The sequence below is a fragment of the Episyrphus balteatus genome, chromosome 3 (genome assembly GCF_945859705.1).
Source record: "Episyrphus balteatus chromosome 3, idEpiBalt1.1, whole genome shotgun sequence".
Lineage (NCBI taxonomy): Eukaryota > Metazoa > Arthropoda > Insecta > Diptera > Syrphidae > Episyrphus > Episyrphus balteatus.
This window is the reverse complement of record NC_079136.1, coordinates 118484211-118510403: the sequence shown is the minus strand read 5'-3', so window position 1 is coordinate 118510403 and position 26193 is coordinate 118484211.

The following is a 26193-nucleotide window of genomic DNA, read 5'->3' as shown; positions in this document are numbered from 1 at the left end:
TGTCCTCTTTTCATTGTGGTAAATTTAATGATGATAAATTATAATATGTGGCTCTTTTATTGAAGACAAAAGGATATAATATACAAGAAATAATCCCCAAGTATAAAGCAATTATTTTTAACAAAATTTACGACTCCCTTAGAAGTCATAATATAATTTGCCTGTCTTACTCCAAGACCAACACAACCTGTTGAGTGTAAGCTATAAGGAACATTATGTAAAAAGGATATTAAAAGCCATCCATATGCAAAGGTAGTAATAATAACAATTGGCCAAAATGGGTATTTAGGTAAACCACAGGGGAATGATGCTAATTTGTTAGGAAAAGACAGTAAATTGCAATCCCTTGTGAGTATTTTAACTTTCTTTTTTGTATTAGTCGGAAGGAAGTTATAAATTATATTTTGAGTAAATTTTCATGTGAGAGGATAAATTCATATGAAAAGAACAAGTGTATGACAATATATTTTATTTATATTATATTATTTAATGGAATATAAAATTCCAATTGGTGAATTGCTTAGAAAAAAAAATTGAAAACTTAACAAAAAAACATGTTAAACAAAAAATATCCTTGAATGACTAAAGATTCAATAAATAAAACTTCATCAAAAATCGTAACAAGAAAATCGGAATTTAATTAGGGCATATTGTGAAATGGAATTTTGTGCCAAATCCATCGACTGATACATTAAAAGAGTGGTCTTTTCAAGATCTTAAGATCTGAAAACTAAAAGTTTCTTCGAGATCCTGCGATATTTCCAAACAAACATTTTTCTTTCTTTCTTCTTTATTCCAAAGCTGATATTTTCTTGACCAAAAAATCAACAATTACAAATCTATTTTTTACTTGCTATATAGGTACTATGGGCCAAGTTTAGGATTCGGAAAAAAAATTCGAACTCGAGATAACAATTTTACATGACATTACGATGATATAGAATGCCAAAAAAAAGTGGATCTGGCAATTCTGTCTGTCTGTCCGTCTGTATGAACCTCGAGCTACAGCATCGATTCTAAAGCGATTCTTTTCAAACTTGGTAGTTAACAGTCTATGGCGATTCCCTAGAGAAGAAATTAAAATTTTTTTTAGGACCAAAAACAACGGTACCTGTTACACAACAGAAATAATCAAAATTTTTTGTATGGCACCTTCACTAGAACGTTTTTTTTTTTTTGGTTTCTAAATATCTCGTACAAGACTAATTCGATTCCAACAAAAAAATTTTTACAAAAGCGTTTAAGTAAAGGTAATATTAAAATTTAAGAACGTTTTCAAAAAAAAACGCATTTTTGTATTTAAAAAAAAATATTTGAAATTTTTTTTTCGAAAAATCAATTTTTTGAAAACGGGTTGGTGAAAAATTTTAAATTTTGTTTTTATGTGTAAATTAATTATTTCCTCAAAATGGCATACTAATATTTGTTTTTTTTTTTTTTTTTACAATTTTCGAAATTTTTTTTCAAAAAATTCCTTTTTATACAAGAATTAAATAGCATACTTGGTTTTTTTTTGTAAAAGATCATTTAAAACGATGTTTTATAAAAAAAAAAACAGATTTTATTATTTTTACACTTTTTATGAATTTTCTTGAAAATATCAAATTTTAAATTTTCCCTAATTTTCTTAAATAAAAATCTTTAACATTAGAGTTACTTTTAGCATAACAGCAAGTCCGTGTTTTTTTTTTGTTTTTTTTATTTTCGAAAAATACAAGAATTTTTTATAAATTTCCTCCCAATCCATCGAGCGATACATCAACATTAAGGTCTCTTTAAGTTTTATTTAGAACTGAAAACTAAAAGTTTCTTGAAGGATTGGTTTCAGAGATATAACCAAACATGTTTTTTTTTTTTTCTTTCTTCGTCATACATTCCGAAGCCGATATCTCTTGGCCAAAGTCTCGAAATTGGTTTTGAATTAGACATATTTAAACATATGAGCTCATAATCAACAGGCCTAAGCAAAGCATTCAGGTAAAAAAAATAAAAATTTTTTTTTTAACAGAAAAAAATATTTTTTTTTTGAATTTCCTATAAATCCATCGAGTGGGACTTTTTTCTCAACAAGAAAATCTGTTTCAGAGTCTTAAGGCGTATACTCGGGTGTATACGTAATTTTTTGTTGACAATTTTCTTTTTAAGAAAATCTGTTTTCGAGTTTAAAGGAAAAATTTTGACGGACACTTGGGTGGTAAAAGTAACAAAAAAAAGAAAGACATTTGGGCGTATACGTTACTTTTTTTTTAGATTTGGTTGCTGATTTAATTGCAGCCAAACATATTTTTTCTTACATTCTTTTATCTGTTTTAAATTTGAAATATCTTCGCCGCATGTAACCAATCTCAATAATTCTCCACTGCAAAATTAAAACCCCGAAATTTTCCAGCAAATATAATCTTTCAAAGAACTAACAATGATACAGCATTTCTATCAAAAAAGACCCAAAACTCTATACCGCTCAACTAAAGCAGCCGAGTGGGTTAACAGTATATTCTGATGGTTTTTTTTTAACTCTTTTTGGTTGAATATTCAATTGCAATATGAATAATTATTATTTTTGTTCCTTTTCAATATTTGTATTGGATGTCGTTTTTGCTTCAATGCACCTGATGATGCCTGATGCCTTTTGCCTGGATCTGGGGTTTATACACGGCGGTGATGATGGTGGTAACATGGGTAATTAAACCCGGTAACGCGCATTTGGAATTAATATATGAGAAGGAACCTTTCGAACCCGCACGCAAACAAATCCTTCCCAAAATATTTCTCTGCCAAAACATTTATTCACACTCAAAATAATCCTCTCACACTGAGCCTAAATTTGTTCAACAAAACTCCATGGATGATAAAGGTTATGGAAATATTTGTATAGAAAATGGGCATTCACTATGCGCTCTCCCAGAGTTTATGGATTTATTATAAATGTATATAAACGTTAGCAGGAGCAGAGGATATGTGTGTGTTTGTTTGTTTATACCTTTATGTGTGTGTTTGTGTGTGTGTGTTTATTTCAGGTTTTTGGTCCTTGTTGCCTTTAAATGTAGGTAGGGGGAAGTGGTCACCCTTCGTACACGGTCACCCTTCGTACAGTGAGCTTAAAACAAAAACTAAACGGTATTCAAACACGTGCTTACTAGTGTGCATAGACATAGTAGGCGCCGAGCTGCTAGATAAATTTTGAATCCTAAGTGCAACGGATTCGGCCGCCACAGGACTTTTAGTGTTTTTTAGTGCTCTGAGTAATTTTTTTATGTACATTTGATGTCATGTTGTGTTTAAGTTAAGTATGTTTTTGGCTAAACAGTAATGAAGAATTGTTGTTTAAAGTGTTAAATTTGTGTTTTAATTATAAATATTGCAAAATCTCTGTACATTTTTTCAAAAATCGATTTTTCTGCATTATGTACAGCTTGGGGAGCATTCGTACAGTCAAACATGGGGCACATTCGTACGCAAACGCATACGTATGCCCGCCAGTAAATTTTCTTGAGCAGATAACAATCAAAACACGGAGTTACAGTTTTATTGAAATGAAATTAAAACCTCTATAATAAGTTTTTCGCATTCTATAGTAAATTAAGGTTGGTATTTTTATATATGTAAATGATAATCTGTTTCAGAATCGTCGAATCGCGAAAAATTAAGTTTTTTATTTGTTTTTGTTTTTTTCTGAGTCAAGTTCAATTAATTAATAAATTAATAAGTAATTAAATATTTTAAAACTCAAATTTGGCATTTGACAAATCAAAAGTTAGTCAAATTAACGTTTTAAATATCCTGTACGAATGTACCCCATGTGCTGTACGAAGGTACCCCACGGGTGGGGAGGATTCGTACAAAAATCTAATCCCAGTAAAATGGCTATAACTATTTAAGCCTTTGACTTATAAGTGTCAAATTTTTTTGTAAAGTGTAATAATATACATATTACAAATAAAGTCCATTTTCGCGAAGCTGGAGTGAGTAAATAAATAACTAAAAATAAATAAGTAAAAACTGTACGAAGGGTGACCACTTCCCCCTACATTATTCAGGATTTGTATGGGATTTTGTTTTTAAATGGAGGATCCATGGTCTGGTTCGTGATGTTGGTGGTTTGATGCTGAGGTAGGTAAGGATGAAAAGGAAGGGAATTTTTAATATCCTTTTGGCCTTTATCCTCCGCTACCACTTTTTGTCTCTCTCTCTCTTTTTCTCTATGGATGCTGGTCACGGTATTTATAACTTTTTAATTCATCGGTAGCTTTATGGTGGTTTTTGCTGACAGGTGCTGGAAATTTATACTTCTCCCCGTGTCGACCAAACCAACAACTATACGACGACGACGATGACTCCCCAGTGATATGAATAAATATTTTTGAAACAAAATGCGAAGGGATGTTTTGTGGGATAAAAAAAAAATAATATTGTATGAATATTGGGTTTTATGCATAGTTCACACTAGCCTTGTTCTAGTGCGGGTGGGTTCTGATAGATTTTTGTTTATATTCTGTTTTGCCTTGTTATTGCCGATGATGATTGAGCACTGTTTTTGAAATTTTGATGAATTTTTTTTTTTTTTTTTGCATCAAGGATAAAGGGGAACATTCGATTTTTTCATAACATGTCACTTTGAATGGAATATATGACATTGGGTTATTGGGGAAAAAAATGTGTGCTATTGATTTTGGTCTTTAGAGATAAAAGATTATTATGGGGGTAGGATTGTTTTTTTTTTTAACAGACTTTTAAAATCTTTAAAATTTAATTTTTTTAAACCAAGTGCATACTTTTAGCAATTTTGGAATAAAAGTAACTTTTTTAGTTACAAAACTTTTTTAATTTTAATTTAAATAGTTGACAACTTTAGTTATGAAAGCGCTTAACTCACGGTCAACTTATTTAAAGGAGGAAATAATGTTATCTTTTTGGTCTTTTTTGGCTTTAATTTAATAGTTGAAATTAACGAATTTTAGAAATAGTCAAAATTATAAGAAATTCAATAAATATTCGAAAACAAATTTTTATTGCAAAAAATGTTCACATTTAATTATTTTTTTTAATACATTTACTTTTAAATTTGCAATAGTTTTTTTTTTAAATTTTAAGAAAGACAAGTTCTTTAAAACAGAAGTATGACAGTTTTATAAGAGAATAGTTTGAAGTTTAATTTATGTGAAAATTAATTTAAAATTTGAAAATAATATAAGATTTGTTTGATAACACTGGTCTGCAAAATTTAACTTTTTTTTTCTCTTTCAAATCATTTTTTGATATTATGAAAGATTAGACTTTTCTGAATCTAAATCTGGTTTCAGAAAAATTCTATCAGGTACCGTTTTTGTAAAAATGATGCTGACTTCGAATCCGAATTCAAATTCTATCACGTCAGGATTTTAAGATATTCCCATTAAAGTATCACAAAATCAAGTTTTTTTTTAGAAAATCTCAAAAAAACTACTATATCTCAAAAACCAGAGCTGACCGAAATTTCTTAAGTTCGGATTCAAAATCAACACATTAAAGTCCATTAGAAAAGTATACTTTTGTTCTAGGGAGAAAAATATATTAATTTTTAGAGATCAGTTTCTTTATGGTAAGATATGCCAAACCTACTAAACTTACTTAAATTAAGATATCTCGGAGAAGAAAAGAGATATTGAGAAGATTGAAATTGAATTTGAAAGAAAAAAATAAGTTCTTTCATAAACCGCATTAACTTTAATTGAAAAAGATTATGCCAAAATATTTCTTCGAAAACAGCAAAAAAAAAATGGGTTTTTGAGATTTTCTAACGGGAATATCTAAAAAAAACGTGACGTGCTGGGTCAATTCTGATTTCAGATTCGGAATCAGCATACAAAAATCCTTTAGAAAAGTATAGTTTTACTTAAAGGAGGATTTCCTTGCAGACCAGTGTAATTACAAAACATTTCTTCAAGTAATTCGTACCTGTACACAAAGTAGCTGTGCCATACGATTTCTTGTACCAACAAGAATTTTAAGAAACTTTTTTTTTGATAATCGTTTAAAAAATAGTATGTAAATCAATGTATGCCAATAAAAAGAAAATATTTATCAATATGAAAACCAAAGTTTCAAAATAGTTGATCGATCCGTTTTCAAAAAAAAAAATGATTTTCTTTTTGATTTTTTTTTTCTTAATCATTACCTACTAAAATTTGTTTGAAAAAAATTTCGCAAAAATCGGTAACATCTTTTACGAAAAATATAACGGTATTATTTCAAAAACCAGGACCAATACATTTTTCGGCCTTCTGATTCAAAATCAGCACCTCAAAAACCTTCAGAAAAGTATATTTTATTTCATGTACAAAAAAAATTTAATTTTGTTGACCAGTATTATCATTGTAAGTTGTAGCCAATCAACACATTGAATTCGTCAGTTATACCTAGCTAAAACAGTTGTGGATGTACAAGAAAATTTAATATACCAAAATGTAGGAAATATACAGCTAAAAAAAAGTTATTATAAAAACTCAGAACCTAAATAAAAAAAAAAAAAAAAAAATTGTAAAACTCACGATCATCTCCAAAAATGTTTCATATTTTCGTCAATAACTTTCTTTACAAAAACATTACAAAAAAAAAAAAATGATTTAATACAAAAATTAGAGAATGCGTTTTTTTATAAAACAAGACAAAAACCTCATCTCTACGATAAACAGAAGCCAAGAAAACCACAAAAATGCATTTTTCAAAATGACGGCCAAATTACACATTTTTGGGACCGACAAAAATATTTTTTTATGTTTGTTCGCATAAAATATCAAATTCAAAACCTTTCCTAAAATTCTCATATGATACCCTAATGCCTGTAGTATCAGTAAAGTTTTTGATTTTACATTGAAGATATTAGGATGTCCTATTTGGTAGATAAGCAAGCAGATACTAAGTTCGATTTCTGGGTGTGTAAAAAAAAATTATATATACTAAAAACTTAAGGTATGCCGTATATAATTTACGATTAAAAGATAAAATTCATGATATAAAATCAAATAAAAATCAGTTGGAAAACAAAATTCTTTTTTTTATTTTTGTTTCTTTCGATAAGACTTCTATTAAAGAGCTATTAGCTATACAAGCTTCTCCCGAATCTATCTGTTAAATCTTTCAGCTTCGGTAAAGCTTCGTTTAAGCTTCTTAAAAACCTCATAAGGACATTGTTATAAAGAGTCCAACTTGTACCTATAACGTTCTCCTTTTTCCATGCCATATCTTACTAAATTTTAACAAAAGCTTAAATGAAGCATCGGTAATAAATTTACCGAAGCTAAAATGTTAGTTGGGCAGAACCTACTTTTTTTAAATCAAAATTGTTAAAGCCATCTTTGAAAAATACATACATGGCAAGTACTATACCATAAGCTTTGGTCCTAAGAAAATATTAATTTCTCCTCAGAAAGAAAATCACCAAAAACTCTTATCTTAAGAAGTTTAAAGTATACCTCTTCAATGAAAGACAGATAAATTGTTCAAGTTATTTCTAAAGCCTTGGTTAAAAAATAAATAATAGCTTTTAAAATCCGAATTTGGACTTTTTTTGCATTAGAGGTTTAGAAATAAAAGACAAATGACAAAAGGGTATTTTTTCATGCTATCAGTATAAATCTCAAAATTTTAGAAATATTCCTTTGATCCTTCATAGTTGACAGCTTAACATTTTGTTTAATGACGAACTAACTAACTTTACTGCTAAATAGCTCCCTTCTCTTAATTTCTAGTTCAACAAAGGGCGCTAATAAAGATTTATTAACACAACCAAAAATTTTGTACAGCTCTGAATTCCATAGTTTGACATAAGATTTTTAAGGCCCCTTATTTCTTTAAAAAAGAAGTAATAAAAACCAAAATTTCTTAAATATTTCAATCATCATAATTTTGGTTTTTGTCTCAAAATATCAACCTACTACTCTACCGCGCGCCGCCGTCACATTATGAAAACGTGATAAAATGAAAATGACTTAATTTTGTCTCAGCCAAAAACAGAAAAAAAAAACAAAAAATCCCCATTAACATCTCTATCTGCATCGTCAAAAAATCTTCCTTCCCATTTGCTCCATTTAGTAATTTTTATGACACTGATGTCATTGACAGAATAGCGCGAGCGATGCGGCTCGATTTGACTGTGATGGTGGTGGTGGTAATGGCAGTGGAGGCGTCGAATGAAACGCCATAAATCTCATATCAAACGAAACTTTTGTGTTCAGGACTATAAATTGCATGTGACTGGAATTATTATGGTTGCAAAAGACGAAACACATTGAAGAATTCGGTGGTAAAAGTGTTCATAGACTGTGTTAAAAAAAAATCCCAATTGTTTTTAGAAAAATTCCCTCAATTTTTTGTATGGATATTATTCATTAATTGTATAATCCTCTTCTATCTCCTTCTAGTAGAGAAATATTCATTAATTTTAATGGTATCCTAAAATTAGTAATCCTTTGTGAACTAAATATTTAAAGAAAATATCATAAATTTCCCTCAATCTATGAACACTGTTTGAATGGTGTGTGTATAGAGAGGCCAAGAGATTGGACTGCAAAAATGTCAGCATTGAATATTTTCGCAATCCTTGCACAGATTTATTGTTTATAATGTTGTCCCAACACAGGACAAGGACACTCCGGCAGCAAAAATCCTTTGCACATTTTTATGATTTTTGTTTTTTTTTGTTTTTTTTTTTGTATACATATATTTTTTTAGCAGGACGTAAGGCTGGTTGATTTCCCTTTCGTCTCCTCATTCGCAAGTTGCTGTTGTTTTTATTTTGTTATACTCATCGGCCATGCTACTTCTGCACCTCCCCTCCCACATTCCACTATGACCATCGGTCGGGTTATTGTTATGACCATAGAGATAAGGAGTGCACATAATAAACCGTAACCACCATCATGCCAAGGACATTCTTATTAGCGTTGTAAGCGAACATTTAAAATGGAATTTAAAGAGACGTTAGGTCGTGCGGTGGTGTGGTGGTTTTATTCATAGGTACCACGTTGAGGTCCTTTTCATTCCGTCCCCTATTTTCAGGGGGTGTTTTTTTTTTTTTTTTGTTTTGTGGTACTTCTGCTTGGGTGTATATATTTTCATCATCGACGAAGTCCTTTTCTCTGTCTCTGAGAGATTCCTATACATATTTTCTTTTTTTTTTTTGTTTTTATTTTTATTTTCGTTTTTATTTTTTTTATTATTTATCGTCGGTTTGTAAAATATGCTTTGTTATTTGGGCTAAGATTTATTGCTATATGGGGAGCTTTAAAGAGCGACATCATGATGACGTTCGGGTGAGAAGATAGCGCAAGGATTATGTTGGCTCGTTTATTTTATTCATGGATCTGTATAATATGCATTGTAATTGTTTTTTTTTTTTTTTGTTTTCTTCTTGGTTTTTGGTATTCACTTTTATTTTATTTTTCTGATTGCGTGTGAATTATAATGAATAAAAGCGACAGTGGAATTTTTGATCTTTGTATAAGAGAAAGTGAGAATTTAATGATGACAGATGATATAAAGTGTGGCTGGGAGGTTTTGAGGTTTTATTAAATTTTCTTCAATGTTGTCTTTAAAATTAAGTTGAGGAGTCACGTTTGATAGTGATTTTTTTTTTTTTGTTAAGTGAATTCGTATTTTAATCATTTACGAGGGAGTGATTTTTTTTTTAATTATATATTTTATTATATTAAAACATATAAAACAGTTTTTTTTTTTAAATGTGAGAAATAATTAATAATAGTAATTGGTAAGAAAAAAGTGCAAAAAAAGTCTGTATACTACATGTTGACTAAATTTAATTTGAAAAGACGTCAGAAATTATTTTGAGGTTTTTTGAGAATAAACTTTCTGGCAATTTTTAGCTTAAAATTTTTTTTTTAATTAATTTTTTTTTACTTTTTTCCAAAAAAATTACAATTTTTCAACATCGATCAGCACTCCCTTCTATATAAGATAGGAGGCTGAAAATCTTAGCAGTATGATACCAACAGGATATGGAACCAAAGTGGACCGTGGCCTGACGACTTTTTGAAAATTTGGACAGTTATTAATGGTACTTGCCTAAGAATCGTTTTTTTGATGTCATGCTTTCTCTTAAGCGACACTACCAATTTCATTAAAAAATGTTGTATTAAAAAGTTTTAGTAACTATAATGTTAAAAGAAAAATTAAAAAAAAAAAACATTTTTGTTTTTTTTTAAATTTTTTTAAGTTTATCTTTTTTTATTTTAATATGTCGATTAGTATATCTATCCTTTTCATTTATTTTGTTTAACCATTGAAAATTTGTATTTAAAAAAATTATTAAAAAAAAAAAACGATTTTGAACATTTTTTTTTTTTAATTCTTTGTTATACAAGAAATTTAATGGCATACTTCATTTTAAGTTCAAAACCATTTAAAGACTTGTTTTTGTAACGTTTTACCATAATAAAGCCATAATTAAATTTTTACAATGCGCAAAAAGTATAAAAATAATATATTCAAAACAATTTTTTTTCTCTTCTAACAACTAACACCATTTTTTAAAATGACAAACTATAATAAATTCTATATCATCTGAAAGCTTATTATTTCACCTTTTATATGACGCTTCAATCATATTTCTACGATGGCTACAAAAGAAGTAAGAATTTTTTAAAGCCAACCATGTCGAAATTTCAAACAGAGATTAAGGTACTTCCTACACTGGTGGCTGGTTATCGACAACAGATCTCCACAGGTGTTTTGAGGTATTTTTCAAGTTTTTCCATTTATGATTGTGTAACTTGTGGAGCACGGACCGTTATGTATGATATATTAAATAAAAGGTAATATTATCAATATGCCTATTAAAGTTAAGTCATTTTGTATGTACTCTAGATCAAAAGATATAACCTGTTAAGAAAAAGAACATATTTTCACCGTTATTTCAGAATTTTTAACATAAAACAAATTGAAAGGAGATTTCACATTTTTCTATGGAGCTTGGGCACAGTGTGTTCACTAACGAAATTGGTATCAAATGAAAGGTGACGGTAAGCACATTACGTGGGTAAAATATTTTCAAATTCGTTAGTGGGGTTTGGGAGATATTTGAGTTTGAAGTTTCGGATTTCACAATCAAGATTTCAGCTAATTTTTCGAACAATTAATCGTACAATGCGTAATAATGGGTGTACAGAAATAATATTGGTATAAAATAAAAGGTATTTCTCTTGTCTATAAATCTGTATCAAAAGTTTTTTTCTTTGTTAAAAAAAAATAATACATATTAGGTATTTACTTCTCAAAAGGTGATTTTTTTAAGCGAGGCATTTGGCACATCGAAATATCAAAATATTCAGTGGTGACATGCACTTTTTTTTTGTAATTTTTCGATAGCTTAATGTGTTACCTTTAATTCTATATATAAAATAGTTCTATAAAACATACAAAAACCTTATAATAAGCAAAATACACAAAAACGCGCTGAAATATGCCTATTAAATAATAAGAATAGAAACTATAGTTCAGTCAATGGGGAAAAATCTGGAAAAAGCTATGACTTGAGCTAAGTTTGAATGCAGTATTGAAGAGGGGTTTATCCCAAGTACAAATCTCAGATTGCGTATTGTTTGGTCTTGTGGGGCGACCGCCATTTTGAAAAACGCATTTGTCTCAATATCTCGAGAACGACTGGTCGGACAGAAAACTAGAGAGGACTTTTTAGATTGGAAATTAGTTAATCTTTCTTTTTCTAGTACATCATTTTTCTCTAGGAGTTATAATTTCAGAGTTACACTACCGAAAATTGTGTGTTTTTTGATGTTTTAAATATTTTAAACAACCCTTAGAGTTAAGTGCGGAATTACTGAGAATGAGATACTTTGCGGTTCTGTTACTCTGAAAGTATAACTCCTAGAGAAAAATGATGTACTAGAAAAAGAAAGATTAACTAATTTCCAATCTAAAAAGTCCTTTCTACGCATTCTACGATTAATTGATCGCAAAAATAGCTGAAATCTTGATTTTGAAATCCGAAGCTTCAAACTCAAATATCTCCAAAACCCCACTAACGAATTTGAAAATATTTTACCCACGTAATGTGCTTACCGTCACCTTTCATTTGATACCCATTTCGTAAGTGAACACACTGGGCCCAAAAATGTGCCATCTCCTTTGTACAATAATAAAATTTATTCTATTACCTATCTACAGTATAAATTTCATTTATCTATCTATTAAAACAAAAAAGTTATATTCGATTAATTTTTCCTGTCGCTTTTTAATTTAATCTTGTTTCAAATCACTACGATACTAAAGAAGTTTTCACTTCAAAAATGGGCTTTTTATAAAATAGTTTTTGTATGACCAGTATTTACTTCAACTATTATTTACAGTGTGTTCTCTTTGAACTTCCAACAATCTTGCTCAAAATAAGCTGAAGAAGCTTTAGGGTTAAAGTTTAATTATTTTAAAATAGTTTCTGGGCATACTTTTGCCATATAATTTATTTCATTTAAAAAACCTCAATTACAATTTCACTTGATCATTCGAGTTGTATATAATTGAAACTCCGGTTACCAATGTTTTCCAAAGTTCACGTGGAAACTTTTGGATAAACAAAGTAGGTATGAGCTAAATCACAAATTACCGTGCTTAAATTTTCAACCTAAGAAGTATTCTAAAAGTTTTCCTCTCAGTTTACCTACCTATAAAGTGACACAAACAAACACATTGAAAAAAAAAAAAAACTTGTAATCGACGAAATGGATTTGTAGTAAAATAGTGAATGCAAACTTTGGACAAAAGTACTTACGAGATGATGACTTGCAACACAAATTTTTAAATACAATATTCATGCTTAAACTTAAACTTCATCCATTTCTCACTAATACTCTGCTACTCTTTTTCGTTTCCTTTTAAATAAAAAGAAACTCCACAAATGTAAAAAAAATTTATTGTGAAAATAGAGTTGAAACCAGATTTTTTAAGAATAACAATCAGGCCATCATGATGCGGTTACTTTATTTCGTGCATTCCACTGCACCTGTAAAATTGGTTTAACTCAGCAACAAACCAAACTACCGAAATTCCTCCTGCAAATTTCTCTTCTAAACAAACAATAAATAAAATACAGAAAAAAAAACAATAGCAATCCGAAGTAAAACTTTTACATCCTCCCCCTCAAAAAAAAAAAAAACCTCCTTCAACAACTTGGAGTTCCAATCGTAAGTATGCATCACAATAGAAACCCAGAAGTACAATAATTGTTAAAGTTTTCAATATTTGTGAGTTTTCATGTTGGTCGATGTATCATGGAGAGCTGCTCCTGGGGCAAAGGGCACAGAATCCCAACATTGACATTGCATAAGCAACCATGTTGCAAGAATTATAAACAGTAATTTGGCATAGTTTCTTCCATCAGCATAGTTAAAATGATCTGGAAATAATAATGTTTTACTTTTTATGGGTAGAGTATTGTATTCTAAATGAATATAAATTTTGAAAGAAGACATTGTGAAAAGATTCTCCAAGCATAAGAAATTAATGACTTTAAAATTTTAGAAATTCGATGTTTAAGCAACAATACTTTATTTCTGCAGTTACCATTATCAGTTGAGATATCAATCTTTCATTATAGAAACTATTTGAAGAAATTAATTGAATAGGACAAGAACATGGATAAGAGGAATAATAGGTACTATTGTTGCCGAATTTCGAAGACCATTATTTTGTTCTCTATTTACCTACCTAAACAGTTCATTAAAAATATGTCACGGTGGTCTTAAAAACGCGGCAGGTTTTATAAAAATGGATCCCAAAAGTAATGATGCAGATTTGTTCGAAATGATCTCAGGATTCCAAATTTGTAATTTTCAAAATCCTACCTGATCCCTTTTTTGAGTTACAGGCATTATTATACATATATATACATTTGACTTAGAATGGGGGAAACAAAATTAAACAAAAAAAAAAAGCACATTATAATGTCCTATACCTTTTTGGAAAGCTAAAATATACTCCTTGAATTTGATGTTTATTTGAAGTTGATTGAGTAAATAGTTTTTGAGAAATTTAATTTCAAAGTCAAAATTTAAAAAAGAAAATTATTTTTTGTATTTAAGTTAATTTTTTTTTAATTTGAAGTTTGTAGAAAGTTTTTTTTTCAAAATTGACTGTTCTATTTAGTTCTTAGTCAAATCCTTAAAAATAGATGCAAAAAACTATTCTAGTTTTTCAAAAATGGAAAAAAAAGATAGGCACTTTTATATTTGTTTTATTTGTTCCTAAGGAAAAAATTGTATAATGGTTGTTTAATCAACAGATTTGTAAGTTCTAATCACACAAAGTGTGACTCAGAATCAACCCCAATAACGTAGTGGTATCTTGGCTCCTTTTTTGAGGTTTTTGTTCATTTTTGGTGTTTTTTTAAATGTTTTTTTTGCCATTTTTAAAGTTTTGTATTTTTTTTAAATTTTTATATTTTTTTAAATTATTTTTAAATTATTTTTATAACTTTCTGAAATATTAGAGTTATATATTACGTATAACAGAAAAATATCCCACATAACATAGATTTCAGGACAGCTAAGGTCCTCAATTACCACAAAACCGTTTCTCGATTTTCATCGTGAGAGCCATTTTCCATGAATCCATGGTGACTTTTCGCTTTAATTTAAAAAAAAAGAAGACGTCCTGATCAGCAGCGTGTTACAGTGACCTTTTTTTTAGAGAAAAGATACATTTTTCCTTAAATCTCAAAAAATAAGATACTTTAAAACATGCGGTTTTTTGTTTTTGACTTAAAATCAATGAGAGCACTGATTTGTGTAAAAAATATGTACCCTTTATTAAAAACAAATGAATAAAATAAACTAAAAGAAAATAAAATATTTTTTTTTTTTTTAAATAATAACTTTAAAATTAAATTTCTCAAAAACTATTTACTCAATCAACTTCAAATAAACATCAAATTCAAGGAGTATATTTTAGCTTTCCAAAAAGGTGTAGGACATTATAATGTGCTTTTTTTTTTTTTGTTTAATTTTTTCCCCCCATTCTAAGTCAAATGTATATATATGTTTAATGCCTGTAACTCAAAAAAGGGATCAGGTACGATTTTGAAAATTACAAATTTGGAATCCTGAGATCATTTCGAACAAATCTGCATCATTACTTTTGGGATCCATTTTTATAAAACCTGCCGCGTTTTTAAGACCACCGTGATGTATTTAAATTCAAAACACGATCAAGGTTTTTAAATTTTGATTTTTTTTTTCTAAATATTTTTGACTTTGTGATGATTTTGGATAGTTATAGACTCATAAAAACAATGGAAATCGTTTTTTGGACATTTTTATTCAAAATGAGAAATGTTTTTGTTAGAGTACAATAATTTAATAAATATTTAATAAAACCTATCAAAATTTTCTCAACTGAGCTGAATCTTCATGGTTAAATTTACATAAATGAAATCTCCCTACAATAAGTCACAAGTCCCTACTTAGTCACAAGAAAAGTATTTTTTAAAAGTTGATTGTAGTCACTATTTAAACTTTTTTGTAATGGAAACAAAACATTTAATTTAATTAATTTTCGAAAAATCTACTTTTTAATTTTTGTGAAAAATTTCAATTTCTTGAAAATGGCTGGATGATTTTTTCGGAAGTTTTGTTTATCATGTAGGAATCGAATAAAAATTTGTTAAGAATGGAATACCATTTTTTTTTTTTTTTTGAAAAGTTGTAAAAGTTTTTAAAATAGGAGAATTGAGAACCGAAACATTTTTTGATTGTTATCAATTAATTTCATAATTTTAATTTAATTTTGAAGCAATGGAAGCATAATAATTTATAATTAAAGTGTGTTTTAGAACCTGAACCAAAAAAATCTGCATTCTGAAAATAAAAGGAGCATTTTTAAAAGTTTTTCGCTATTTTGTGTCATTTCACGTGATTTAATGATCAATTCGATTCTATCTTGATCAATCGTCTTCTCTTCCCCCTGCAGTTTCACATTCAGTTAAAAAAAAAAATTCAATACAAAATACAAGAAATAGCACGTATACGCCACAGTGGATAAGGAAAACGTGCAAATAATGTGAATTACAACTTTGTTCTAGGTGCCAACACAATCTTATCGATATTAAACAACACTTGTACTTATTAAACAAACAAAATTCTCCTCCCATTTGAGGTCAATGTTAATAAATTAACTGAAAAACAAAATCAGAATCAAAATTTTTAAATCTCTGCAGCTTCTTTAATAAATGTTTAGGTATTTTAAAAATATTAAAAAAATAAACAAAAAAAAAAACCAAATACAGACAAACTGTTGAAAGTTAAATAGCAAAAATTTAAAGTTCTTATTTACCAAAGTCTTTGAGAAAATTAATTATTTCAATGCAAAAATTCAATTTTTATCAAAAAAAAAAAAAAAAAAACCATTGAAATTGAAGTAATTTTTAATTTTTTTTTTCAAAAGTGTGATATATATTACCTTTTCTGCTTCGGAATTCAACTGATAATTTTTATGGCCAAAAATTTTTTGAAAATAAATTCATATTTTATTAGAAAAAGTTTGGAAAAAAGTCATTTTAAATTTTTTTAATAACATGTTTTTTTTTTAATTCTGAGTTTGAGGACCATTTTTTCAAAAACTCTTAATTAAATTTAGTGGATTAAAATTTTAGAGATAAGAATGAGCTTCTGGCTTTTTAAAAATGTATATCAAAATATTGTAGGTGTTGCCGTTGTTTTCAAAATATTTTTTTTGTGTTCGAGGTCAGAATGTTAGAAAATTGCATTTATCGCTTAAACGATGCAATATTGTCCCTTACTCCCTTATATTTTTGTTTTCCTTAAATTACCTAGGGAATCTTTTGCTATCATTTGTTTTATGAAATTTAAGCAAAAAAAAAAATGGTTTTGTTCAAAAAAAATTTAATTTTAATCTTAAAAAACAATACGGAAACATCGGCAATTTTTAATCTATAGACTTTAAAGTATTTTTAATTACCTACGTTTGAAAAAAAAAAATTGTCAAAATCAGAGCTGTTTGGCTGGGTTCCCTAATAATTTGCTTTAGTTACTCCACTATAAGTAGTTTTGGTTACTTTGTAACCAAAAAGTCCTTTTCAGGATTTTTTTTTTGGCTGTCGAATACACAATCCTGTAAGGTGACTGTGATGTGTCACTTCTATATTATAATTATTATTATAATTATTAGCTTAGAAAAAAAATTCATTTGGAAAATTCGAAAAATTATTATTTTTATTTTGTAAATTACAATTCACACTCAGTTGGTTATAATATAAATATTCACATTTTTGGTGCTTCTAAAATGTTACCTGATAGATAACATTGAAAATTGAAATAATATCATTATTCCATAGCTACAAAACAGTTAGTTTCAAAAATTTGACAGTTTCAATATTTACCTAGGATATCCATAAAGTTTAACCGAAACCATAAAATATTACTATCAAAAATGTTTTGCAAAGCTTCGAGTGACAAATCCAATTATTATAAATGGCATCGCCAAACCAGTTGATGGATATTTTATGATTTTAGTATAGAATCAATGTGGAATCAATTCCAGAGAGTGTCCATGTATACATGTCCTCCAATCACACGTATAGTCTAAATATTGGAAAGACCCCACGCAAAATGATGGTTTGTATTAATGGATTTTGCGATCAATAAACTCTTACCAGATTTGATTTTAGGATAGCTAACTTGAACGTAATATCACTGTTCGCTTTCGAGTTTCATGATGGTTTTTCACTTTTCATCAAAATAAATTGAATAGTGATGACACTAGCGGCATATTTTGTGTTCAACAGGATAATCAAATAGAAATAAAAGGATATTCAGCTCAAAATTTTTACATTCAACGGCGATGTGTCAAATAAAAAGGATGTCTTGGCTCTCATTGACAATAATTTCTTAACATAAATTGTGTCCTTTTCGTTAATTTCTTCCATTAACTCAAACAATTTTAAGAAATAAAAAAATTCTAAGAAAATCATCTTTAGAAACCCGAACACGTTTGGAGATTTTAAATGATGTTATATGGCGACTTTTTGTTTCTTTTTTTTTTTTTTTCTTAAATAACGTCTAAATGTTAAGTGTTTTTGGCAGTGAAATGGAAAATTCTAAGATAAAATTTATGAAATTTTATATTTTTTTGTTTTTATTGTTTTGTCAGATTTATGCCAAAGTATATAAATAAACGTGAAAATATTATATCGCGTCGCTTATCATCACATTGCACTTGGGGCAACAAAACGTGACATGCAATACAAATTACATTTTAATTCTGAAAATACACACATCCTGCCTAACTGACAAAAGGCATTAAAAATCTTTTTTTTTGTTTTAACTTTTTTTTTTCTGTGTGTTTCTTCTTTCTTTTGTTTTAAGCGTTAATGTCTTCTGATAAGAGGAAAGAGATTTTCGTGAAGTATATTATGAATTTATGAGAGTTAGATAATGGCAAGGGGTTATTTTTGCCTTCTTGGAGGATATGAGTGAACAAACTTAAAGTTTAATATGGGAAAAATTAAAACAAACGTGATGGTGAATTAAAATTGGTCTTAAAATTATTGACTTAAAGTTAAGAAAGTTTTTTTTATTTTTCTGAAATCTAAGCTTATCTTTTGTCATGTCCAGGATAAGGTCCGAAAAATGTCCGGGAGTTAAAAAAAAAGTTATTAGTTTGTAAGAAAATTTTCAAAAATCTTCAAAAAGAAAATTTAATCAAAATTAAAAAAAAAAATCTTCAACTCATTTTCAAAAAAATTGTAGGTATTCTTAAAAAAGTCAGAATCATTTTGTAACGTTCTATATCAATAAAGCTAGAAAAAATATTTATTCAAAATAAAAAAAAAATTCCATTAAAAAAATATTTGTTGCAAATCAAATTTTTGCATTAAAAAAATGTTATGTTATAAAAATAGTTTGCATTAAAAAAAAAATTTATTGCAAAGAAAAAATGTTCTGTATTAAAAAAAAAAAAAAAATTCAATGCATAATGTGTGCATTAAATTTATATATTTTTTTTTTATATACATCAAATTTCTTGCAATTTTGACTATTTGACCATATTTTCGCTATTTTAATTATAATATTGAACCTAATTTAAGGCCAAATAGTCAATTCAATAGAAATTCGACGAATATTAAAAAAAAAAAAATGTTTAATGCACAATTATTTTTTTTAATGCAGAAATTTTGTTATTTGCAGTAAAAATTTTATTTTCAATGCAAAAATTTTTCAGTTGAATGAAAAATTTGTTTTAATGCAAATTTTTTTCAGTTGCAACAAATATTTTTTTTTTTATTTGCAATAAATATTTTTTTTTAATTTCAAATGAATTTTTTTTCAACTGATTTTTCACAAAGAAATTAATATTCGAAAAAAAACCTCAGAAAAAAAGGTTCACCACTTATCTCTTTCTCATTTTCACTATAATTAGCAAAATTTTGAACATTTCATTAATTTCTTTCTGGTATAGAATCCTTTAAGATTATGATAATTTTTCAATTTTAGAAAAAAAATTTTTTCTAAACCAGTGACAGCAAATTCAGTTACCAATTTATTATTTCCTATTTTAAAGTTGCATTTCTTTCACATAAAACAAAAGATTGAACAAAAAAATAAAAAAAAATAAACTTCACATCCTTTGTTACACTCCATTAGTCTATGTCTAGTGCAATCATTTAAGGCTTAAAAAGATAGCCGTTAGCTATTGTCAGGTATGACTGAGTTTTCCATAAAAATAACGCTCAATGCCTGCAAAACAAACCACCATCACAACCATCATCATCATCACCATCCACCATTTATACCTACCACACCCACAAACACACGCCACCCACTCAAGTGTAGTCAGTCGGCAATTTGTGTTTTGGTCCTTGACTCACTGAACCGAGGCAATTTTGAAAAGCATTGTTAGATTTTTTTTCTCATTGTTTTTGTGTTTTTTTTTTTTTTTAATTTTTTTTGTTGCATTTCGGATATAAACCCATTGTCTAGTTTGCCCTGGGAAGGACATTTTGTGTAACCCAAATTTCAGCTCGTCTGTCTTTCCTTCCGGCTTGATGCTGATATTTTTGTTAGTCTTTTGTTTTTTTTTTTTATAATTTTTTTTTTTTGTATACAAACCAGAATAAAAAACGCTGTGTGACTTTTGGCTCGCAATTCACTGTACACTGTACACACACGTTGCATCTGCTACTGCGGGCTTATATTTTTGTTCCTTCTGAAACTAGCTATCATGGCAGCTAGCATACTCACTGTATGACGACGACAATGACGCTCAAGGACATTTGGATTAGAAATGTGTATGTTCGTTTATTGGAATCATGTGTATAAGGAGTTTTTCCTATTGTGAATGATGATAACAACAGGCTTTCATTTTTGTATTTTTTTTTTTTAGTGTCACTTTGAGGAAGGTTTTTTTTGCATAGTTTCCAAAATAACGCCTCTTTAGTTTATTCTGTTTACTTTTTTTTTTTTAAGTGCAAATGATAGAAGAAAAGAATTTTACTTTTTTTATATCAAAAGTGCAAATGGACAGTCAAGGATCCTCAAGACGTAAATACTTTTCAAAAAGCTAAAAGTCACTCTTGTCATTTTTTTTTTTTTATTTTATTTTTTTTTTCCTGGAAATCAACAAAAAAAAAAAAAAATACAGAAAAATACCTAATGGAAAGAAATTTTTCAAGTAAAAAAAAAAAAATGAAAATAAAAAAATAAACAGCATCAAAGGAAATAAATGAAAAGTGTACGAAGGACATAGAGGTAAAAAGAAATTAAAAACAAGAAAAAAGCAAAAAAGGTGCGAGAATTTTTTTTTTATTTCTTTTTTTTTTTTCTTCCTAACTCAACTTCTTGCTTGATGATAATGAGGAGCTATTGTTGTTTTTTAATGGATTCTGCTTATTTTGTGCTCTTGCAAAAAGGGAATGTTGAAAAGTGAGAAGAAGAAAAAAATTAAATAAAATATATACATATAAAACAAAAATCAAGATTTTTATTTATTTTAATTTTTTTTTTCTTCTTTGTGAAGAATTTTTTAATGCAAGAACCATGGCTGAGAAAGTTTTAATTAAATTTTTGTAATGAAATGAAATGATATACGTTTTTTTGTTTTCTATTCAAATATTTTTTGTCAAGAAATGCAATGCATTTTTGCGTGAAATGACAAGAAAAAGGTTCTTAGAAATAAACCAAGAGAAATTATTAGCTGTAAGTTGTCAGTAAAAATGACTGATCTGATCATTTCGAAAGAGAAAAAGTTCCGATCGAACCTTCCTGCCTACCGTGCCAACTTTCACCTTATTGAGAAAAATAAAATATACGAATCGATCGCACGTATTTGCTCTTAGAATTTAAATAAATAAAAAAAAGTTTAAAAAAATTATAAAATTTGTTCATTAACCCTCTGTCGGTACACGGGTGCGAATTTGGCAGGATAAAAATAGAAAGTGGTCACAAAAAAGTGTCTTATAAGGTTGAAAACACATTTTTTTGCAATTGTGAATACAATATTCGAATACCTTGGAAAATTCTACATCAATTTCGTGCATGATTCTCTATAAAATAGTGAGACCGAAAAAAGTTCTAGCGACATGAAAAAGTATAAACCAAATTCGCAAAAAAGAGGTGTGCCTGAAAAATGAAAAAAAAAATAATCATTTTTAGCAAAAAAACAAAACCGACTTCCATGGATCAAAACTAGGTTTTATGGTTTTTAAAATAGTTCCTATGACTAAAAGTTAGCGAAATTGAAATGGGACCACACTGCAGCCACCAGCTTTCTAATACAAAAAGAATTATCAAAATTGGTTCACTCAGTCCAAAGTTATGCGGTAACAAACATAAAAAAAAAAAAAAAAAAAAATACAGACGAATTGAATACCTCCTCCTTTTTGGAAGTCGGTAAAAAAAAAAACAGCTCTCAAAGAAAATTGACAATCAGGCTCCAAAAGAAGTACCTACCTATGCAATTTAATTTTTTTGTTTAGAAAAAAAAGTTTCAACAACGTTTGTCATTTTTTTTAAACTAATTTTGTGTAAATATTTTTTTTGTAGAATATTAAATTAAGCAATTATTAAAACCAAAATTTAAAAAAAAAATCAATGTTCCACTTTTGAAAATTCGATTTTTCAAAAACAAAATTTCAATTTTTTTTTTTTAATCAAAAGTTAATTTTTTCAAAATTTTAATTTTGCTTTTATTAAAAAATTATATATAAATGAATTTTTAAGAAAAAAAAAGTTGTGTGGACGATAGTAATTTTACGTGATAACGTCATAAGAAAACAGGTTGTTTGCTTTTGATGGAAAAAAAAAAAAATATTTAAAAATTATTTGTTTACCAACTTTCTTGTAAAAACATTTATAAGAGAACCACCTTATAGTATAAAGTTATAGTATTTAAGCTAAAGATTAAGACTTTACATATTTATATATCTCGAATAATTTTTCGAACCTAAGAAAAAGGTCGCACGAACTTGCTCTTAGAGTTCAAGTTACTTAAATTTTTAAGACTTTTTATATAGAAATTTGGGAAATGTAGACACCAAAAAAAAAAGAAATAGCATAAAATTCGTTTAAAAAAATAATAAAACAAAATCTGAAATCCAATTGCCCTCTAAAAGAAGTATGCTGTTTTGATTGATATATTAAGATGCATTTTTAGAAAAAAAATTGTCAAAATCGTCAGCGCCGTTTTTTAAAAAACTAAATTTTTTATAAATAATTTTTTGGAAAAAAAGTTTTAAAATAAAATTGGTATGGCATTTTGTAGAAATCACAAACAAAACAAAATTTAAAAAAAATACTATGTCTCGTTTTCGAAAATTTGATTGTTCAAAAAAAAAAAAAAAAAATTGAAAATTTTTTTAAAAATCCAAAAATTATTTATTTATTTTTGGCTTATATTAAAATTTTAAAAATACTTCTTCACAAATATATTTATTAGGGTGGGTCAAAAAAATCAAAAAATTTTTTTTTGATTTGGTACTCCGAAAAATCGATTGCTAGACTCCTCTAGAATATACACACCAAATATGAGCTCTTTATATTAATGGGAAGGTCCTCCGCTTTGCAATTTTCCATTTTTACATCAAGCTTCTACTAAAAAAAAATAATTTTTTTATTAATTGACTTTTTAGCAAATTTCTTTTCATATTCTTGTAGGAAATTGAACGCTCTACAAAAAAGGCCTTATACACTTTTTTCGTTTATCTAACCGTTGAATAGATATTTGAGGTCCAAAAATCGAGAAAATCTTTAAAAATTCGTTTTTTGTTCTTAATTTTGTAACAAATTGAAAAATTATAATGATCAAACGCGCAAGACATATTCTTGTTGGAAATTGATTGCTCCACAAAAAAGGTCCTATTAACTTTTTTCATTAATCAAACCATTCTAAAGATATTCGAGGTCAAAGTTAAAAAAAAATATAAAAACATTTTATATTTTAAAAAAATGTCTAATTCACTGAAACTTCATTATTTTCAAATTAGCAAGATATATTCTTGTAGGGGCTTAAACGATCTACAAAAAATTCCTTAGAATCAAATTGATTGCTTTAACCGTTTAGAAGATATTCGTATCCAAACCAATGCTCACTGATTTCAATAGTTTTCTTATGACCCGTATGCATTGCGAATTGGATACGAATATCTTCTAAACGGTTAAAGCAATCAATTTGATTCCAAGAAATTTTTTGTAGATCGCTTAAGCCCCTATAAGAATATATCTTGCTAATTTGAAAATAATGAAGTTTCAGTGAATTAGACATTTTTTAAAAATATAAAATGTTTTTATATTTTTTTTTAACTTTGACCTCGAATATTTTTAGAATGGTTAGATTAATGAAAAAAGTTAATAGGACCTTTTTTGTGGAGCAATCAATTTCCAACAAGAATATGTCTTGCGCGTTTGATCATTATAATTTTTCAATTTGTTACAAAATTAAGAACAAAAAACGAATTTTTAAAGATTTTCTCGATTTTTGGACCTCAAATATCTATTCAACGGTTAGATAAACGAAAAAAGTGTATAAGGCCTTTTTTGTAGAGCGTTCAATTTCCTACAAGAATATGAAAAGAAATTTGCTAAAAAGTCAATTAATAAAAAAATTATTTTTTTTTAGTAGAAGCTTGATGCAAAAATGGAAAATTGCAAAGCGGAGGACCTTCCCATTAATATAAAGAGCTCATATTTGGTGTGTATATTCTAGAGGGGTCTAGCAATCGATTTTTTGGAGTACCAATTCAAAAAAAAGAATTTCGATTTTTTTGACCCACCCTAATATTTATATCATCTTAAAGCCTAATAAATTTTATAAAAAAATAATTTATTTTCAAATTCCTATGTTTTGTAAAAAGGAAATGAAAAAAGGAAAAAAATTAACTTTTTTCCTAGCACAACATTTGGTTAATATTTTACCTGACAATCCACTACAAATTTTATATTATCTTAAAAGCTTATTATTTCAAATAGAAATATTTATCTTAATCATATATGTAGATGCCTACAGAAAGAAATGGAATTTTTTGAATTCAATCAGTTTTTATAAAAAAAAAAATAACAACAAAAAAACTAATTTTTTTTCCTTCATCTCCATCAACTTAATGTCCATTTTTTATATGCCATGCTATAAAACATTTTTTATCATTGGAAAGCTTATCATTTCAGCTTAAATAATATATCTCAAACATATCTTAATGAAACATAAAAAGGTTAAAAACGGTCAACAAATTTTGGGTTCAAGAAATGGTTTTTCTCGTTATTCAGTCAAATATCATTATTTTCGAAATACAATTTGATTTTACACGCATGCACACCAGTGATATCTACAAGTTCTGTAAGCTTGAAATTTTTTGGATGTTTTGAAAAATTCTTAAAAATAAAAAAGAATGAAAAAAAAAAAAAAAACAATTACAAAGTGGATGTTTTTTTTTTTTATTCTTCAAAATATCATATTTCGAAATTTAAAGTTTTCAAAATAAATCCTTATTTTTCATTTTCATTAGCTTTTCACTGGCATCTTTCAAATTTGTAGAAAAAATTATTCCCTATCTATAATAACAACTTTGTCGAAGGTCTTTTTCAAAAAGGACTTTTTAAAAAAGTTCCATTTCATCACTAAATTAATCATAAAACCACAAAAAAAGCTAATAAGTTAAAAAATAAAAAAAAAAACTTTCAAGATAAATTAAAAAAAGAAAAAAGTTAGCCAGCCAATTTTCTATAAAGTTGTGCTAAATAACTGAAGACAGCAAACAAAAAAAAATACCACGAAGAAAGTTCTTATTCTTATTGACAGGTTAATTCCATTTTTCCTGCACCCACATGAGAGAAGAGAAGACTTATTTTCGTACATCAACAGTTGCACTTAAGGTTTTTTTTTTTTGTTCTGTCTCTCTCTTCACTTCCTCTTCTAGCACAAACAGTTAAAGAAATAAGAAAGGAAACAACTAGAAGAATGTCAATAAAACTTACACTGCACGAATGATTTCTAGTACGAGGTTGGAGAAACATTATCATTACTCTTCCGAAGAAATGATACTCTCTCCTCTCTCTTCTTGTGTGTTATCAAATCGATTCAATGCTTCCTTACCATCATCACCACCAATGAAAACCACGTGCTCTCTCTTCGATATAGTCTTCTATATGCATGTAGTACCGTTAGTTGTAGAGCGGAATACATCAATATGCCCATACTCAAGCTCATGCCCAAGTCGAAACCGAAGCCGATATAGAATTTCGCTAACCTACTTACATTAAAGGCATCCTGTCGTCGTTGTCCTCGTATAGTTCTTTCATAGTGTCGTTTGTCGTCTTTCTTTTTTGGTTTGGTATAGTTTGGTTAGGTAGGATGCCTTTGGCGCTGTCCTTTCGCTCTTTTTTTTTTTTTCTCTTTTTGCGCTTATCAACAACCGCACATGGGAAAGAGGAAAAGGGAATGAGATATGAAAGAAATGAACTGATATTAAACTACATTAAGAGGAAATCAACCGAAAGAAAAATAAATTAGAACTCGAGATTGCATGCAGCACATCACAGCACAGCGAGCTCGTTGAGTAGCGGTATAAAGCAGAGGCGGTTGATACATCGGCATCAGTAGGTATTACCGCACTGTAAACTTAGATTGTCTGCCTTTGATTTGAGGTCTTGTCCTTTTTTTTTTATTCCTGTTTCTCCTTTTTCC